The following is a 6,000-nucleotide window of genomic DNA, read 5'->3' on the forward strand; positions in this document are numbered from 1 at the left end:
GTAATATAAAAAGTGTCTTTGTACTAAAAAAAAAAGTGAAGAATCACACCTCGAGATCCTCATAGACAAGCCCCCCTTTACTAAGAGGTGGGCATCACCATTGCTGGCATGAGGAATATAGCTGAACAAAATAAAAGAAAACCTGACTAATAGAAAAAAATATTTCATCTTATTTTGTAGCAAATTTTTTTGGCTGGATTAGCACCAAGATCTAATCCACCTTAGTTGCCTACAATATTGAAGGAGTTGGATTGAGATGCTTCTGGCCATCCAAAATTTCAATTCTAATTGAAATATGTGAAAGTTTGTTTCTTCATAGATTTTGTTTTGAGTGATTACAAGGGTTCTACACTTGAGAATAATCAATGAGTTTTGGTGTAATTGGGGCAACTGCTGTTGTAGGGTCAAATGGTATGGTATGGTATGGTTTCCTTGAACCTGTGTGATTATACTATTTTTGTATCTCTTTTTTGGTCTTAATACAAATGGTAGAGCATTAACTGCTGAAGTACAATTTGAGAAAAATGAGATAGAATCAATCACCTGCTCCTGCTAAAGAAGTGGATTCCAAGCATCCCAGTCAAGGAAGTGGTTTTTGATTCCTATGATATTTGGGACCTCCCTCCTGATTTCCAGAATGTAGGAATGGCGGCCCTAATAGGGAAACAAACTGGGTATTTTTAAGGGGTTTAAACCTCATAATAGGCTTAGAGACCCTGGACGGCCGCTTGAGATTCATGTTTCCCATTCTTTTCAAATCCCAATCAAGCCAGGCATTCGGACGTTCAGAGCAAGAGATGAAGAGATATGGGTTGACCTGCAATCATGGAACGAGATTTCGTTGGGTATCGCTGGTTCGCTACCCAGCGAACCAGCGATACCAGCGAAATCTCGCCGAATATCGCCGATCTCTAAGACTGTAAGTCCTCATTAACTTAATTCTCGACACGCAATCCCAAATTCCCAATTTCCTCAAGTTTTTAAAATACCCTCTTAAGTCTCTTACTTCCATGAAACGCAATCCCAAATTCCAGTTTCCTCTTTGAATATTTTAAAAATTAAAATACCCTCTCACTTGTACGTCACGCAATCCCAACTTCAAAATCCCAATTTCCAAGTTGCCAACCCATTCCCATCACTTCATTCGGTGATTTCTTCAGCAAGTGCAGCGATCAGTCTTTCTTCAACTTGCCAGAGAAGACGAAGTTGTAGTGATTTCTTCATGTGCAGATGCAGCGATTAGTCTTTCTTCAACTCGCCGGAGAAGACGAAGTTGTAAAAGCACCGGGCACTTCATTCCCAACCCCATTCCCATCCTTCATTCGGTGATTTCTTCATGTGCAGGTGCAGCGATCAGTCTTTCTTCAAATCGCCGGAGAAGATGAAGTTGTAAAACCACCAGCACTTCACTCGGTGATTCCACCAGAATAGCCTGTTCTCTCTTCTGTTTCTTTCTCTCTTTCTTTCTTTCTTCTTCTTCTTCTCCTTCAACGGCAATTTTGGTTTAATTCGCCGGAAAATCGACGATTTTCCGGCGAATCATGCATAATATCGTTTCGCCCCCTGACATCGTTTTGCCAGGGGGCGAAACCAGAGAATTTTGGCGATATTTCGACGAAATTCGCCGAAAAAGAGTTCCATGCCTACAATATAAAAAATTACCTTCAATCTGCTACTTCGGTGGTCACTTCGGACATGAGGGAAGAAATTGTATGCTCAGGATTAATCTTGAAAATGTAGGTGTCCCTGTTTTTGAAGGTATATCAGATTTGCACTGTGGGGAAATATGTGCTGTTTCTTTTGGGGACTGGATCAAAGTGGGAAGTAATTCCATTCAACCTCCTAGAGAGGAAGTTCGAAAGTTGCTTGCTAAAATCTCCTTGATTGGATTGAGGTTACTCATTCCCCCAACAGATAGGAACTCCCTTGTACATCTTCAATCTGAAATTACTCAACATGTGAAGGAACTCTTAATAGTCCTGGCGGATCCGCCAGAGATTATGCGACCAAATCGATTTCCATTGAACGGCACCAAAAGAGGAAATTCTAGTGTTGGGGGTCACCCTAATCTGCATCATTGGACTGTGGTGAACCGATCCAACCGGCCCAATTTGTCAAGTGGTGAACCAATCCAACCGGTCTCAAGGGAATACTCTGAGTCAAGTGGGGGGGGGCCCCAATTTGATAATCAAAGCCCACTTCAAGATTGGGTCTTCACTCATGAATCTAGTTCTTTAAACTCCATTCCCACAACTGGGCCCAATGCCCATGCGAGAATCCAAGAAGGTCAGGCCAAAAATTAAATCTCATTTCTTTGAACTCTCTTGTTCTTTCTGATTCCCAACCAACTTATGATTTAAACCATCTATCCAGCCCTGCTTCTTCTTCCCACTGAGACCCCTCTATTGACAGTTCTCTTATGCATGATAGCAATGAGGCCCTACCCTCTAATTACCACAATCCACCTCTCATAGTTTCATCCCCTTCCCAATCTCTAACTCATCCTATACCTAGCTCTGACTGCCAAACCGGTTCACCCTCTGCCCACCCAATTTTAAGTGTGAACTCTCTAGATGTTATGGTTAGTGAACACCTCGTCTCATCCTCCAGTACAGGTGTGATCCTTGAAGAAGGCGAATTTGTTCAAAACCCTGTTAATATATCTGATTTTGAGAACCTCCCTCTTTTTGATAAAATAGCAAGTCCACATGAAGTCCATAATTCATCAACTGCCATTACTATGTCTCAGCCTATCCTTATAAAGACTTCTCATATCACCCATAATACAGGTCCTTGTGTATGGATTGAGGAAATTCCTTCTCCTAAGACCAACTTATCTGAGGCGATACCAACACCCTCAAGAAAAAGGGACCTTGATCCTGAGGCCGAACAAGTTACCAAATTTTTCAAGAAAATGAGACTGGAGGATTTTGAGGAGTGTGGCTTCATTAGGGCAAAGCAATTTAGTAGAATTAATGGACTTGCCCGACGGGCAATGGGCAGATACCCGGGCATATTTAAGGCTATTATGCGATATCGGGGGATGATTTTATCTTCTTCTGAAAGGGTGAGGCAGGCTACCCTCAATTAGCCCCCACAGTCATCATAAAACTCCTAAGTTGGAACTGTCAGGGGATTGGCCCACCCCTGACACAACAATTCTTGCATAAATTACGTAGGAAAGGGAGGCCTAGTATAGTATTATAATTGGAAACAAAAAAAGGAGATTCTGACATTTATAGACTTGCTAGGAAACTTAACTTCAATGACTACTTCTCAATGGACTCAATTAGTAACTCAAGGGGTATTGGAATTCTCTGGAATGGTAATGTTTCCCTCACAATCTTATGTAGTTCTTCACACGTTGTAGATATGATTATACATGTTTCTTCTTCTAATGCAGATTTTAGGCTTACACTGGTATATGGACATCCTCAGGTAGAGCACCGAGATAGAGTTTGGAATGAACTTGCACACCTGGGTACCTCTGTAAGTAGTCCTTGGCTTGTTCTAGGTGACTTTAATGAGATCCTATGTAATTAGTAGAAATGGGGTGGGAGACCAAAACCCCAAAGCCAAATGGATAGCTTTAGAAGGGCTATTCAGAGTTGTGATCTGTTAGAGGTTAAATGCATCGAACCCAAATTTTCTTGGTCAAATAAAAGACAAGGAAGGGATTTGATTAAAGAATGTCTGGATCAGGCTTTTGTTAATTTGGAGTTTCTTCACTTATTTGGGGGAATCCAGGGTCATCGGTAGGCCATGGTGGGATCGGACCACACCCCTTTGGAGGTCACCCTTCACCTGCCCAAACGTAGACCTATGTGTTTCCATTATGAAACCAAATGGGAGGATCATCAAGATCTCTCACATCAAATAAATCTTAGTTGGAATGGATCTCTTTCTGGTTCCCCCATCTTCCAGCTCCAACAAAGGATTAGACACTGTAAAAAATCCCAGAATTTGGAACAAAGCCACATTTCAGGATGCATCTCTAGAAATTGCAAATCTCACCTTCCTGATTAAAGTATCCCAACAAACCCCCCCCCCCTTTGAAAGCACCGCCCTTGAAGAAATGGAACTCAAAAACAATTAGAAGTCCAGCTTTTGGCGGAAGAAAAATTTTGATGTCAAAGATCCCGAGTTCTATGGTTAAAGGAAGGTGATCGAAATACCAGTTTTTTTCATGGTACTACCACCAATACAAAACAAAATAACACCATCTATAGATTAAAGGATAGTAATGGGCAATGGCTTAAAGAGGATCACTTGATTCATAATGAAATCTGCACTCACTTCTCTTCCATCTTTACCTCATCCTGCCCTATTCCCCCTCATGTCCTTCTGATTAGTACTCCCACATGCATTACAGCTTTAGATAATGTTGTCCTCTATAAGCCCTTCACCTATGAAGAAATAAAAATGACCCTCTTTCAAATTAAAGGAACCAAGACTCCTGGTATAGATGGCCTTCCTGCTAGATTCTTCCAAAAGCACTGAGACATTGTTGGTCCTGACTTAGTGAAGGGGTCCAACATTTTTTCAATGGGGGTTTTATGCTCAAGAGCCTAAATAAAACTATGATCTCCCTGGTCCCAAAGAAGCATAGCCCCCAAGAGATGTCTCATTTTCGACCCATTAGTTTGTGCACTACCTCTTACAAAGTCATTGCAAAATGTCTAGCAAATAGTCTCAAACTCATCTTGGGCTCTATTATTAGCAAGACTTGGAGTGCCTTTCCTCCAGGTAGAGCCATTTCAGATAATATCTATTTGGCTCATGAATACTTGCACTTTCTTAAGAAATCCAAATCTAAGAAGGGATACAAGACACTTAAGCTTGACTTGTGTAAAGCATACGACAAATTGGAGTGGTCTTACATTGAACAAACTTTAAAGAGACAGGGATTTGTTAATATGTGGGTGCAATGGGTCCTACAATGTATCAGTACAGTGTAATACCAAATCAAGATCAATGGGACATTCTCTAGGAAGATTATCCCCCAGAGGGGTATTAGATAGGGTTGCTCTTTGAGTCCCTACATCTTCATTCTATGTCAAGAATCTTTCTCCCAGAGATTGTTGTCAAACCTTAGAATCCCTAGATTGCCAAGAATAAAAATTGCTTATCATGCCCCTTAAATTAACCACCTATTTTTTGTTGATGATTGTATGATATTTGTTCCTGTTTCAATTACTTGTGCTTCCCAAATTCATACCATTTTGCAGGAATATGAGCATGTGTCTGGCTTACATATTAACCCATCCAAATTTGCAGTCTTATTCAGCTCAAAGACTCCAGATAATATCAGGGCTGATATTGCTTACATTATGGATTTAAAAGAGGTATAGTCTCATGGTACTTACCTTGGCTTACCATCTTCAATAGGTAAATAAAAAATCCAAACTTTTCCCTTCATCCTGGATAGGTTGGCATCTAAATTGGCAGGTTGGAAGGGGAAACTTCTTTTCCATGTTGGAAAAGAAGTCATCGTCAAGGCGGTTGTCTTTGCCTTTCTAGTCTATGCTATTTTTGTTTTATGATTCCAAAAGAATTATGTGAGAAAATGACTCAAATGATTAGACAATTTTGGTGGAAGAATGACCGAAGTAAAGACATTAATTGGGTTAGATGGGATACCTTATGCGAAGTAAGCGGAGAAGGTGGATTGGGTTTGTGATGTTAGTTGCTTCAATAAAGCCTTGCTTGCAAACAAAGTTGGAAATTTTTAACATCTCCAGACTCACTATGGGCTAGAGTCACGACAACAAAATACATCAAAGACAAAAAAAAAATGGAGGTGGAAACCCCTACATCATGCTCTTGGGGTTGGAGAAGTATGTTTATGGGTAGGAGTGTCCTAAAAGGGAGCATTTTGAAACAAGTGGGTAATGGACTAAGCATTGATATCTATAAAGACCCTTGGATCCCTTCCTTGCCCATCAGGTACATTGCTACCCCCCTTCCCCGGCCTAGGGGCCCAAACGGGTCCATGAGCTT

Source organism: Hakea prostrata, chromosome 6 (genome assembly GCF_041222555.1).
Source record: "Hakea prostrata isolate BN-2017 chromosome 6, UWA_Hpros_2, whole genome shotgun sequence".
Classification (NCBI taxonomy): domain Eukaryota; kingdom Viridiplantae; phylum Streptophyta; class Magnoliopsida; order Proteales; family Proteaceae; genus Hakea; species Hakea prostrata.